We start from the raw sequence: 15,285 nt of genomic DNA on the forward strand, positions 1-15,285 counted from the left end.
CCAAAGGTAATAACAAAATGTTTTTTAAGTACATCAGAAGCAGGAAGCCTGCTAAACAACCAGTGGGGCCCATTGACGATCGAAATACAAAAGAAGCGCTTAAAGACGATAAAGTCATTGCGGAGAAACTAAATGGATTCTTTGCTTCAGTCTTCACGGCTGAGGATGTTAGGGAGATTCCCAAACCTGAGCTGGCTTTTGTAGGTGACAAATCTGAGGAACTGTCACAGATTGAAGTGTCACTAGAGGAGGTTTTGGAATTAATTGATAAACTCAACATTAACAAGTCACCGGGACCAGATGGCATTCACCCAAGAGTTCTGAAAGAACTCAAATGTGAAATTGTGGAACTATTAACTAAGGTTTGTAACCTGTCCTTTAAATCAGCTTCGGTACCCAATGACTGGAAGTTAGCTAATGTAACGCCAATATTTAAAAAGGGCTCTAGAGGTGATCCCGACAATTACAAACCGGTAAGTCTAACGTTGGTACTGGGCAAATTAGTTGAAACAATAGTTAAGAATAAAATTGTCAGACACATAGACAAACATAAACTCTTGAGCAATAGTCAACATGGTTTCTGTAAAGGGAAATCGTGTCTTACTAATCTATTAGAGTTCTTTGAAGGGGTCAACAAACATGTGGACAAGGGGGAACCGGTGGACATAGTGTACTTAGATTTCCAGAAAGCCTTTGACAAGGTCCCTCACCAAAGGCTCTTACGTAAATTAAGCTGTCATGGGATAAAAGGGAAGGTCTTTTCATGGATTGAGAACTGGTTAAAAGACAGGGAACAAAGGGTAGGAATTAATGGTAAATTCTCAGAATGGAGAGGGGTAACTAGTGGTGTTCCCCAAGGGTCAGTCCTAGGACCAGTCCTATTCAATTTATTCATAAATGATCTGGAGAAAGGGGTAAACAGTGAGGTGGCAAAGTTTGCAGATGATACTAAATTACTCAAGATAGTTAAGACCAAAGCAGATTGTGAAGAACTTCAAAAAGATCTCACAAAACTAAGTGATTGGGCAACAAAATGGCAAATGAAATTTAATGTGGATAAATGTAAAGTAATGCACATTGGAAAAAATAACCCCAACTATACATACAATATGATGGGGGCTAATTTAGCTACAACGAGTCAGGAAAAAGATCTTGGAGTCATCGTGGATAGTTCTCTGAAGATGTCCATGCAGTGTGCAGAGGCGATCAAAAAAGCAAACAGGATGTTAGGAATCATTAAAAAGGGGATAGAGAATAAGACTGAGAATATATTATTGCCCTTATATAAATCCATGGTACACCCACATCTCGAATACTGTGTACAGATGTGGTCTCCTCACCTCAAAAAAGATATTCTAGCACTAGAAAAGGTTCAGAAAAGAGCAACTAAAATGATTAGGGGTTTGGAGAGGGTCCCATATGAGGAAAGATTAAAGAGGCTAGGACTCTTCAGTTTGGAAAAGAGAAGACTAAGAAGGGATATGATAGAGGTATATAAAATCATGAGTGACATTGAGAAAGTGGATAAGGAAAAGTTATTTACTTATTCCCATAATACAAGAAGTAGGGGTCACGAAATGAAATTAATAGGCAGCAGGTTTAAAACAAATAAAAGGAAGTTCTTCTTCACGCAGAGCACAGTCAACTTGTGGAACTCCTTACCTGAGGAGGTTGTGAAGGCTAGGACTATAACAATGTTTAAAAGGGAACTGGATAAATTCATGGTGGCTAAGTCCATAAATGGGCTATTAGCCAGGATGGGTAAGAATGGTGTCCCTAGCCTCTGTTCGTCAGAGGATGGAGATAGATGGCAGGAGAGAGATCACTTGATCATTGCCTGTTAGGTTCACTCCCTCTGGGGCACCTGGCATTGGCCACTGTCGGTAGACAGATACTGGGCTAGATGGACCTTTGGTCTGACCCGGTACGGCCATTCTTATGTTCTTAGAATCAACCAGACCGAGGCACTGGCGTTTGGGAGGGCAGCCATGTGTATTTATTCAGAGGGACGGATTTCTCTCAGGACCAGAACGGGGGCAAAGCTAATGTTGCTGACTTTTCACTCGTGACAATTAAGCTATTTGGGGTGAAGTGAGACACCCCTCTCCCAGCCCCACTGTGCGGCTGATCCCAGCATGGAGCTGGGGGAGGTGCACTTTGCTCCTTACTGGCCAGGGTCGCTTTGCTGTCCCTCCACCTCAGGCTGGGAGAGGCCTGGAGGGGCTGAAATGCTGCCGCCCGGTGGCTCATCTTGGTGCCATTGCCAGTGTGACTGGAAAAGAAGAGCTGCCATTGAGAGCTCCAGGCCCTGTCCTGCAGGCGCCCAGGGCTCAGAGGGCTGGAACAGGGGCCGAACTCAGCAAAGGTTTGGGGGGTTCCAGCCAGTGAGCTTGGAGACTGCCCGCCTCAGCAGTGGCCGCCCAGGGATAGCTATAGGAGCATGGTGAAAATGCTGCTGGCAGAGGCTGTGCTGGGGCTGCCTGTGAGCACCCACTACAGTGACAGGTCCACCCAATGGCATACAGCATGCATTGCCTTCTCACCCAGCCAATCAGTTCACTGGGATGGTGGCCTTCCCCTCCCCTCTCCTCCCCTCCCCCTTTCAGCTAGCCAGCAGTGGTTGTACAGCAATGATGGGAAACTCCTTCCTTCCTCTCTGCGCCACCTCCCGCCCCAGGCTCACTGAAATCCAGGGTGGGTATTTGATCCCTGAATCGCTTCTGAGTGCCGCCCTTTGGTTACGGAGAGATCCAGATCCCCTAGGGGCACGCGCCTGGGTTACGTGCACAGTGGTGCAGCGAGAGGTCAGCACTTGGAGCGGCAGCTACTGTGCAAAGGATTTGCCTAGGATGTGTGTGTGTGTGGCGGGGGGTGACACCAAGCCTCCGAGATCCATGACTGCTGCAGGAGCCTTGCCATGACCACCAGCTAGAGTCATACAAAATGGGGGTGCCTATGATGAGCCTGAAGCCCATAAAACTGGATACCTGGCACAGGAATAGCAGAATCTCCGGTGTCTGAACTGTGGCACCGCCCACTAGTGCCACCCCTTCACCCCAAGGCCCCATCCCTATGCCACCTCTTCCCCTAAGACCCCACCTCCCACTCGGTTCTCTCTGCCCCCTTCCCCCATCACTCACCCTATGGCCAATAAAAAGTGATGGGACCATGGCCCCCAACCCCTCCTGTTCCAACACCCCTGACCTAGCATTGAGTCTTGAGCTCCCTAATGGCTTTCCCACATCAGCTGCCTCTACAAAGGGATGATCCTGGAAAAACCCTGGCAGATGCCAACCCTTGCTCCAGCAGCCTGTGTTGTGTATCTATAAACTGGTAGGTGTGACCCAGGGTGCCTGGAGGCAGCCCTCACTGAAAATGCCAAGGTCAGGGCAGGCTACAAAAGGAGAGCAGATACTCCCAAAACGGGTGGTTAACACTGTAATTCAGGGGTCGGCAACCTTTCAGAAGTGGTGAGCCGAATCTTCATTCATTCACTCTAATTCAAGGTTTGGCGAGCCAGTAATACATTCTAACGTTTTTAGAAGGTCTCTTTCTAAAAGTCTATAATATATAACTAAACTATTGTTGTATGTAAAGTAAATAAGGTTTTTAAAAAGTTTAAGAAGCTTCATTTAAAATTAAACTAAAATGCAGAGCCCCCCGGCTAGGTGGCCAGGACCCAGGCAGTGTGAGTGCCACTGAAAATCAGCTTCTGACCACAAAGGACCAACCACATTGCCAGGTCAATCTTATGTGGCAAGGCACCTTCTCAGTCTCACCAGCCTCAGCTGTTTTTAGCCTTGGTGAGACAGGCTTGGGGTAAAACAGTCCCTCTTGGCTGCACAGGGGCAGTTCGTAATTCTCTCAGCCAGAGTTTTGGGCTTGTTTTTCTCCATTATGAGAGAGAATGCAGCCTCCCCTTGCTGCTACTCACCTACTGGTAGCTTGACTCCTTCTCTACCCCCCCGACAGGGGAGGATTTAAAAAGGTATCAGGCAGCCCTTAGTTGGAATCAGCTGATCCTAATTGATCTCTGGTAACCCCTTCTCAGCTGAACCTGATTGACCTGTAGTCACCCCTCCCCAGTTGATAGGGAGTGGGGGGGGCTTTTAACTTTCTGGGACTGTTTTCTACCCCCTCCCCCTTGCAGCTGTTTGTCCTGAGTTTATCACATATACCCCTTCCCACCCCCTGCTCAACACTATGTGGTTGGGCTACTTGGGTCGGCAAACAGTGTACCCTCGAAAGGCTATCAGCATTGCCATTCTTGATTCCAGACCTGTGTTGTTCTCTGAAGTGGGAAGGTTGTAGTGATAGGAATCATCCTTGTTACTCTTGTGTTTCTTTCTTTGTTTTGGTGCATACACCTCAGAGGGGCATGGTCCGTGACGAGGGTAAACCTCCATCCGAGTAGGTAGTAGCGTAGGTTTTCTACAGCCCACTTTACCACCAGGCATTCCTTCTCTACTATGGCATATTTTCATTCTCTGGGCGGGAGTTTCCTACTGAGGAACAGAACTGGGTGTTCTTCTCCGACCATTTGTGAAAGAACCGCTCCCAACCCAATGTCAGAGGCACCGGTTTGTAAGATCGGTTTGTAACTCCTTCTCAAAGTCTGGAACTACCAGAGGGTGGTCCACAGATCCACAGTGCAGAGGGTGGTCCACAGATCTGCAAAAGCCTCCTCGGCCACGCTGGTCCATCTTACTATGTCTGGGCCACAGGTTTTTGTTAGGGCTATTAACAGGCATGCCCTGGTAGCAAAGTGGGGGATGAACTATCCAACTAGTCCCAGGAATGCTCTGACCTATTTCTTCTGGACTGGTCGGGGCCAATTCTGTATTGCCTCTAACTTATTCAACTGAGGCTTCACCATGGCCCTCCCCATGATATACCTGAGGTATTTGGCTTCTGCTAGCCCAATCATGCATTTGGAGGGATTTGCAGTCAGTCTCGCCTTCCTCAGGGTGTCCAGGACTGCTTCCACCTTCTCCAAGTGCGTCTCCCAGACTGGGCTATGTAAATGACGTCGTCGAGATAGGCGGCTGCATACTTGCCATGTGGACGGCAACAGCTTATCCATGAGACATTGGAAAGTTGCGGGAGCCCCATGTAAACCAAAAGGAAGGAGAGTGTACTCATACAGTCCCTCTGGTGTTGAAAAGGCCATCTTCTCTTTGTCAGCCTTGGCCAGGGTGATTTGCCAATAAGGGTGCACAAAAATTGTGCTTTTCCAAATCGGTCAATTAGCTCATCTATCCTGGGTATAGGGTACACATCAAATTGGGAAACTTCATTCAGTTTCTGGAAGTTGTTGCAGAACCTCATACTGCCATCGGGCTTAGGTCCTAGGACAACTGGACTGGACCATTGGCTATGAGACTCTTCAATGACTCCTAACTTCAGCATTTTCCTGACTTCTGTCTTGATCTCTTCTCTTTTCACCTCAAGGATCTGGTATGGCTTAACATTCACCTTCACTCCAGGATCTGTGAGGATGTGATGGTGAACCTTGGTAGTCCTGCCTGGCTTTTCCGAGAATATGTCCTGATTGTGTTTGATCATGTTGATCACTTCAGTTCGTTGGTCAGGGGTCCATTCCGTGGATATTCCCACTTGGCCATGCCGGTTGCTTTTGGGGGGTGGCGACCCTAGAATGACCACATGAGCTTCTCTGTCTTGCCAAGGTTTCAACAGGTTTATATGATAGATCTGTTCCGGCTTCCAGTGACCAGGCTGTCGGACCTTATAGTCGACCTCTCCAATGACTTCTATTATCTCATGTGGCCCCTGCCACCTGGCCAGGAGCTTGCTCTCCGCTGTGGGTACCTGATCTCCCACCTGGAATTTTCGGATTGTCGCTTGGTGATTGTAGTATGTCTGTTGGGTCCCTTGCACCCTCTCCATGTGTTCCCGTACTAAGGGGCGACTTGAGCTATTCTGTCTTTCATCTGCAGCACGTGCTCGATGATGTTTCTCCCTGGGTTCAGCTGTTCTTCTCAACTTTCTTTGGCAATGTCCAGTATGCCATGGGGTTGGCAACCATATAACAGCTTGAATGGGGAAAACCCAGTTGAAGTCTGAGGAACCTCCCTTATAGCAAACATTAGGTACGGCAGCAGGGCATCCCAGTTCTTCCCATCCCGGCTCACCGCCTTCTGCATCATGTTCTTTAATGTTCTATTAAAACGTTTGACGAGGCCATCGCTCTGCGGATGATAGACTGATGTTCTTATGGTCCGTATGTGGAGCATTGCACACAAATCCCTCAATAATTTAGACACAAAGGGAGTTCCTTGATCCATCAGGATCTCTTTGGATATCCCTACTCTAGAGAAAATTTGGATTAATTCCTTAACCTCTGGTCTTGGACAGGGTGTTTCATAGGGGTATGGCCTCAGGGTATCGGGTGGTGTAATCTAGCACAAACAGTATGTGCTGATGGCCCCAGGCTGACTTCTCCAGTGGGCCTACTAGGTCCATAGCTATCCACTCAAATGGGACATAAATAGTTGGCAGAGGTACCAAAGGGGCCCTTAAGTGTAGTCGGCATTCAGAACAGGAGGCACAATATCATCAGACCACTGCATAAATTCTGGGCTAAAACAACCTCTGTAAAATTCAGTCAAGAGTTTTATCTACCCCTAGATGCCCCCCAAACAGATGGATGTGGGCTAGCACCCTTCTGATGCGTCTGCAGTACTAAGAGCTGTTCCACGACTTGTTCTTGGATCCGGACTACTCTGTATAGCAGATCCCTCTTTATGATATAATATGGCCCTGGGCCCTTGGGTCTCCCTTCCACAGAGACCCCATTCACCTCAACTACTTCTTTGTGAATTTTGTTATATATTGGCTGATTGGCCTGATCCTGTCCCAAATTCTCCAGTGAGGGTTCAATTTACCCAAACTCAGGAGGATCTATTTCCATATCCCTCTCAGGGGTGGGGAGTCCCCAGGGAACTGGGTCCGGCTTCTGGTTCATTGACCCCCTACATAGTCCCCTTGTCAGTGGGGGCCAACTCTCTCCCCAACGAATGTAGGCTTTTGGTTCTGGGCCAAGATTCTCGTTTCCCTCCTCTTACCTGCCCTCCTTTTTTGCCAGGCCTTCCTGGGCTTCCCAGAGGGAGAGAACAAATCATGGGCAAATTCATGGAAGATCGGGAGGGTGCTAAATATTGGGGTCATCCCATTGCTGTTGGGATTATTACCTTCTTCTGATTCCCCTCCGGGGAATAGGCTGCCAAACCCTGGGAAGTCTCGGCCTATGAGGGCTGGATATGGTAGCTTTGGGACCACTCCCACTGGCACCTTAGTGGAGTTTCCCAGGACTTCTATTCTTACTGGGATGGTCGGGTAGTAGTTGACATTCCCATGTACACAGGATATTTCTGTGCATTTTGCCTGGGATAGTTGGTCTTGCCCAACTAGTTTTCCCGAGACCAGCGTGAATGCACTTCCCGAGTCCACTAACGTGGTGGTCTCTATGCCATTCATTTTAACTGGTCTAGTATATCTATGGGGGATCATCACAACCCCTACTAGATATATTAGGTCACATGGTCCTCCTAGATCTCCCAGGTCGCATTGCATGGGCTCTTCTAGGTTCGGGCATTGGGCAGCTATATGCCCTGTTTCCCCACATGCATAACATCTGTACCCTGCTTGGGGCAGCCCCCTATTTTTTGAGCTGTTGGCCCTTACCCCCCCGAGTCTTTCTCCCTCAGTCCCCAAGTCCCTCCATGATCTCTGGTTGCTCTTCAGCCTCCTTCCTCCCCTCCATAGTTCTGCCCGGGACTACGGCAACTCAGGCCCTCAGCACAGAGACTTGCCTCCTATTCTGGTGCATTCCTTTTCCAGTGGTCCAAGGAAGTTCTTGGGCTGCTAGGTGTCTCTCTACAAGGGTAACTAGCTCGTCATAGGAGGAGGGATCATTTTGACTGACTCATCCTCGTATGTCTGGTGTTAGCCCTCTCATATACCTGTCCAAAACTATGATTTCCTCAATTTTCTCTGGGCCGTGGGTCTTGGGGCGCAGCTACTTCTGGGCTAGGTGGATTGGGTCAAACAGCTGGGACCTCGGCATTTTGCTGTCCTGGTATTTCCACTCGTGGAACCTCTGGGCTCTTATAGCTGTTGTCACGCCAGACCTTGCCAGGATCTCCGCCTTCAGCTGGGGGTAGCTGCTTCTGTTGTCATGTCAAAAGATGCCTTCTGGGCCTCCCCACACAGAAAAGGAGCAAGGATACTGGCCCACTGGTCTTGGGGCCAGGCCTCCCGCAGGGCCATTCTCTCGAATGCGAGGAGATATGACTCTACATTGTCATCCATTGTCATCTTCTGTAAGTAGCTGCTTGCCCGCAGAGGCTAGGTCCCGTGGGGGCATTGCATCAGAGTGGTCAGGGCCTTTAGCTGGTTCACAACCTCTTGCAGGGTGGCTCGATCCTGGGCCGCCTGGCTCATCAGTAATTGATTTGTCTCCTGCTGTATTCGCACTGACTCCTGCTGGGTAGCCGTCTGAACCCTGGTAGCCTCTTGTTGGGCCCCGGTGGCCTGCACCAACGCCTTCACTATATCCTCCATTTTTATTTATTTTTTGTTGGGGGTGATTTACCCTGCCCTGAGATGGTTCACCATGAATTCTCACTCACAGATCCCACGTGTGGCAAGGCACCTTCTCGGTCTCACTAGCCTGCGCTGTTTTTAGCCTTGGTGAGACGGGCTTGGGGTAAAACAGTCCCTCTTGGCTGCACAGGGGCAGTTCGTAATTCTCTCAGCCAGTATTCTCGGCTTGTTTTTCTCCCTTATGGGAGGGAATACAGCCTCCCCTCCTGGAGAGGCTTGCTCCCTTGCTGCTACTTGCCTACTAGTAGCTTGACTCCTTCTCTACAGGGGAGGGTTTAAAAAGTTGGAATCAGCTGATCCTAATTGATCTCTGGTAACCCCTTCTCAGCTGAACCTGACTGACCTGTAGTCACCCCTCCCCAGTTGATAGGGAGGGGGGCCTTTTAATGTTCTGGGACTGGTTTCTACCCACCCCCAGAGCCATTTGTCCTGAGTTTATCACAATTAGTTATTAGCATAATATCATGCTGCCAGCCAATTCTTTAGTATCTAAAACTAAAGGATTATTATAAAGAAAAAAGAAAGAATGAGAATTGTTAAGTGGTAAAGCAATTAGGTACATATATAAGACTACAAAGTCCATATATCAAGTTCTTAGCAGTGTTGGTGAGTTTGCTGGGTTTGAAAGTCCCTCTGGAACACATCCAGAGCTTTGTTTGTAGAAAAGTTACTCCAAAGGTAAGAAGCAGGATGAAGACCAAATGGAGATAATGCAGCTGCCCTTTATATTCCTTTTGCCATATGGCTTGTACTTCCTGTGTCACAAACACAAGCTTCACAGCAGATTGCATGGAAAAGCCTTAGACTTCTCTGTCCACCGGCATGCTCCTACAGGTCCCGCTGACTCATAAAGTGTAGCCCCCGGCTTCTTTCAGTGGGTTCTTTGTACAGCTGATGACCCTTGTTGGGCCATCGAACAGGCTAGGCAGTGTTAATGCCAATCGGTCTGGGGGGTGTCACCCAGAAACACAGCACAAGTTTTGAAATACAGATATACTTATAACTCACAATACAAAGGTGATACAAAGATATAAACAAGTTCATCGTACTTGGCAAATGTCAAAGTTAGAATCAAGACTCACAATTTGTCAGACCACTCTGTTTTTATTAGCAAAGCGCTCCGCCAATAACACTCAGATAATGTGAGTGGCCATGCAAGGCCCAAACAGTCTTATTTATACAGATAAAAGAGCGGAAATCAAACAAAGGGACAAAAGAGTAAAACAGCAAAATTCACCTGGGGCATAGCATGCATATCCTACTTCCTTACTAACTCCTATCGATCTAAGGCTAATGCTTCACCAATTGCCCTTAAACGGTGCAATTGTTTTATGTTAATGTCTGTTTTCCTGACACCTGGACTTCAGCATTCCAGCGATTTTCCTTAAAGGTACAGACAGCATTTCTTTAATCCTATCTATTTTTGTAATATAATTCATTCTACTTTCACAATCCCTCCTTTTGGTCACGCTTCGCCATGACCAACGATGGACTGGGTTCCACATATTAACCGTTCTTTATCTTGTTGTTCATCAGCTATATTTAAAATCATCATATTAGTACTCTGTTTTGGGGCAGTCACCTGGGTGGCATATTTTATACAATTTTGGATACAACAGGAGATTAACTGAAAACATACAAAAATCACTAAGATTCCAAACAGGATAGTCAGGGCTCCCTGAAACAACCAGTTTCCTAGGCCAGAGAAATTGAACAGGTTGCTTAGCCACTTCCATAAAGAACTCGGCTCTTCATGGGGAAGATATGCGATTTGTTCTAAGTGGCTAGCGCGATCTATTACCTCATTGGTATTGTCAGGTATATACACACAACATTCTTTTCCAATGAGTGCACAGGTCCCTCCTTTGGCCGCCAGCACTATGTCCAATGCCTGACGGTTTTGAAGGGCCACCTGTTGGATCGCCTCTGTTTCTTTGGCCAGAGTTTTTAAACTCTCTCCGGTTTCATTTGCCATTATTTCAACTACTGCTTGTAACCTCAGGAGCCTTTTTGCATGGTGTATTACTCCCCCAAGTGGGATAAGGGAACCGCCAATGGCATCTTCCCAGGTTAAGGGGCTTATGTTATTTATATACCATTGGGCATCTGGTAAGTCCCTTCTTTTTCGCCTGAAATTACGGAGGTGTTCTCGTGGGAAGGAACCTAGCACTCGGAATTGTGGGAAGAGTTGGGTGGGATAACAGATACCTGACCAGTTAGCTGGTAATGTAGTATAAGCTTTGGTTCCACAAACCCAATGATGGCCTATTAAGGCCGGGAAGGGTCGATTGCATCCATTTATTACATAGGTGTCTGTAAATGAGGAGTAATATCCTCCAAAGGGAACAGGGTAATCCTCCTTACGAGGAGTGGTAGTGTTTGTATGGCATTGAAAGATTGTATTATTTTTACTAAGATTACTGTAAGGGAAACATGAGATTGATTTTTCTGTTTGATCCCAGGTTGAGAAAAAATTCATATCCCCATACCCGGCCCGCCACTCTTTAGTTTTGTTTGAATAATCCCATACACCATTGGCCACGATATGCTGAAGGCAACGGCTTTTTCCCAGATCCAGCCCTGTCCCATTACACACCCAACACCAGTGACCCTTTCCCTCCACCACACTTATCCAGTTAGTTACATTTATTCCCACTGCTTCCCAAGTGTCATTGCTGTTCCATGTTTTGTTAAACGGACGAGGTCCTCCAGTGAGATCTGGGGAATTGAGTGGGATAGCCAGGACAGGAATACCAGCTTGAGAATGGGCTGGGATGTGGCTGCAGACCCAGCATTTAGAAATATTAAGGGTCTGAGCTATCCACACTTGCTGCTGGATAAAAGAATTGTCATTGTGGGCTCCCCAGACCTTTAGACACCAGCAGCCGAGGAACAGGCGCCACCAGAGGTGCATGTTGGAGGCAAGGCCCTTCTGGTTCTGACAACCTCAACTGAGGGAACCGCAGTCACGGTTTTACATCCACCAGGCAGCAGGCGCTAGGCTCACTACTGCTTCTTTTGGTGGGCCTTGCTTTAGGTTGTCGTCTGCTTCTGGCAACCCTTATGAGAGCGTAGATTGTAAGGTATTGCAGGCTGTTCCTCTGCGTCTTCTTCTGGAGTCAAAATTGACTCTGCGCAGTCCTGAGGTGATGATTGGTTCGCCGGGGAGGGTGTCTTCTTACACTGCGAAGCATGTATCCACGCTGCGATGCCAGATAGTTTAACAGCCGTCTGGGTAGTAAGCAGTACCTGATGAGGACCCTTCCACCGGGGTTCCAAGGCGTGTTTTCGATGATGGTGCCGTACATAGACCCAGTCACCTGGCTCGAGGTTGTGGCAAGCGTCGGAGGTGGGTTCCGTCGGCCAGACAGCTTGAACCTGTGAATGGAAGTGACTTACAGCTCGCATTAATCCCTTGCAGTATTGAAGGAGCGTGCTGTGAGTCAAGTTCAAGTCTGGGACTGGAGTAATGGTAGCCACAGCTCGCATAGGGCGTCCCATAACAATTTCAAAGGGACTCAGTTTATGCCTTTGGGATGGAGTGGATCGCATTTCCATAAGGGCTAGTGGTAAAGCTGCTGGCCAGCTTAACCCTGTGGAGTCACAAATCTTAGCAAGCTTATTCTTAAGTACACCATTTCGCCTTTCCACAGCACCTGCACTTTGTGGGTGGTAGGGACAGTGCAGCAGGTGTGTGATATGTAATATACGATCCAAGTGTTGAACAATTTGTCCAGTAAAATGTGTACCCCGGTCACTGGACAGAGTGGCAGGAATTCCCTTGGCAGGCATAATATGATTTAACAAACATTTAGCAACAGACAGTGAATCAGCCTTGTGACAAGGAAAGGCTTCAATCCAACCAGAAAATAAACATACCATAACCAAAATGAATTCATATCGTTGGCACTTGGGCATTTGTACAAAATCAAGTTGCCAATGCAAGAAGGGTGCTTGGGGCAGGCCCCGGAATCCCTGAGCCACTTTTACAGGTTTACCAATATTGTGGCGTTGACAAGTGGTACAGGCGGCACAGTGGCGGGCTGCAAAAGAGCTGAAATGGGGGGCCCACCATCCCACCTTAGTTACAGCAGAGACCATCCCCTCCTTTCCGACATGCGAAACACCGTGAAGCAGGGCGGCCAGAGACGGGTAGAGTGAAAAGGGAGCCACAAAGGCACCAGTAGGCGAACGCCAAAGGGAATCAGGATGCAAAGAGCAACCCTGGGCAACCCAGGAGTCTTTTTCGGCTTCTGGGGCAGAATCCTGGAGTAGGGTGAGGTCAGTGAGGGACGGCGGTGCTATAGAAACAGAAAGGGAACCTAGAAATGCATCTGGGGAAGGTTCTATGGCAGCAGCATGTTTAGCAGAGGCATCAGCAAATGCGTTACCCTTAGCAACATCAGTATCTGCCGTCGAGTGGCCAGGGCACTTAACAATAGCTAGGGCAGAGGGAAGTAAAACTGCATACAGGAGAGCAGCAATGTAGGGGCCATTTTTAATGGGGGTACCAGCGGAGGTGAGGAAACCCCGAGCTTGCCACAGGGTGCCAAAGTCATGTACAACCCCAAAAGCATAGCGGGAGTCAGTGTAAATGGTGGCAGAGCGTCCCTCCGCCAAAAAGCAGGCACGGGTGAGGGCGACTAATTCAGCAACTTGTGCTGAGGTTACAGAAGGTAAAGGCGCAGCTTCAAGGGTTTCAGAGAGTGACACAACAGCGTATCCTGCAAGGAGATGACCTTGGCTGTCTCGAAAACAGGAACCATCAGTAAACAAAACAAGGTCAGAGTTAGGGAGAGGGACATCGGAAAGGTCAGGGCGCGGGACAGTGACAGCAGACACAGTTGCAAGACAGTCATGGGGATCACCATCATTAGACAAGGGAAGGAGAGTGGCAGGATTTAACTGAGAACAACGCTTTATGGTGATATACGAAGCCGACAGCAGTAGAAGTTCGTACCTGGTAAGGCGAGCGGAGGAGAGGTGGCTTGTGTTACGCTGTAACAGCAGCGTTTCCACAGAGTGAGGGACCATGAGAGTAAGGGGAGAGCGAAGGACAAGGGATTCAGACATTTCGACTAGGCGCGCTGCGGCAGCCACAGCACGCAGGCAGGGGGGTAGGCCTTGGGCCACAGGGTCCAAAGTGGCAGAGAAATAAGCTACTGGGCGGTTCTTTTCTCCGTGCACCTGAGTAAGAACTCCAAGTGCACATCCAGATTGTTCATGGCAGAAAAGGGTAAAAGGCTTAGAATAGTCTGGCAGCCCTAAAGCGGGGGCAGAAGCTAAACCTTGTTTGAGGGAAACAAAGGCAGAGTCTGCTTCAGGGGGCCATGGCATGGGATTAGGCACAGAGAGTCGAGTGAGTTCCTGGAGAGGTTTTGCAAGGGAGGCATATTGGGGAATCCATTGCCTGCAAAATCCAGCCATGCCCAAAAATTTTCGGACCTGGCGTGGGAGCAGGGTCGGGAAAGCTAAGGATAGCCTGGACACGGGTGGGAGAGAGCATACGGGAACCCTGGGAGAGGAGAAAACCAAGGTATGTGACAGAGGCTTGACAGAGCTGTAGTTTAGAGCGAGAAGCCTTGTGACCTTTGTTTGCTAAGGCAGTGAGGAGCACTAAAGAATCAGTTTTTGAGGCAGATAACGAGGGGGAACAGAGGAGTAGATCATCCACATATTGGACTACAGTGGACCCGGATGGGAAAACAAGGTCAGCTAGGTCTCGGGCTAATGCCTGGGAAAAGTAAGATGGGCTTTCTGTATACCCCTGGGGAAGCGTGGTCCATGTATATTGCTGTCCCTTGTAAGAAAAGGCAAAGAGGTACTGGGAGTCAGGGTGAACCGGAACAGAAAAGAAAGCAGAGCACAAATCAACAACAGTAAAATGAGTTGCAGCTGGTGGGATAGAAGCCAGAATCGTTGCTGGGTTTGGGACAACAGGAAAGGCGGGTATGACAATACGATTAATGGCTCGGAGGTCCTGAACAAATCGCCATGATTTGCCATCAGCTTTTCGAACTGGGAGGATAGGGGTGTTACAGGGACTGGAGCAGGGAACAATAATGCCTTGCTCCCGCAGGGCAGTTATGACTGGAGCAATGCCAGCCTCTGCCTCAGGGTTTAAAGGGTATTGAGAAAGGCGAGGCAGGGGTTTGGAGGAGTCCACAGTAATGCAGACGGGGTCAGTGTTTAAGCGGCCCACCTCAGAGGGATGGGTTGGCCACAGAGAGGATGGGACCTGTGAAATTAGGTGTTCAAGGGATGGGACCAGTGGGCAACAAGGGACTGGAGTGGAAAGGGAAGTTTCAGACAGCAGGGAGGCTATAGAATCACTCAGAGAGGACTGGGGAATTTGTAAATAGACCCCATCCAAGGAACAGTATATGGTGCAGCCAAGCTTACATAACAGATCCCGACCCAAAAGGTTTACCGGAGTGGAATCAGAGAGAAGGAAGGCATGATCCGCAGAAAGGGGACCAACCTGGACTGGTAGAGGTTTTGAAAGGGGATAAGAGGTTGGGACTCCCGTAATGCCCACAGCGGACGCAGTTTTTCCAGAGCGGGGAACCGCAGGCAGATCAGTAGTACGAACTGCAGAGAGTGAAGCTCCCGTATCAACAAGGAAAGGGAGAGAAAGATCATTGATAGTTAACACACACT

This window comes from Mauremys reevesii, linkage group 9 (genome assembly GCF_016161935.1).
Source record: "Mauremys reevesii isolate NIE-2019 linkage group 9, ASM1616193v1, whole genome shotgun sequence".
Classification (NCBI taxonomy): domain Eukaryota; kingdom Metazoa; phylum Chordata; order Testudines; family Geoemydidae; genus Mauremys; species Mauremys reevesii.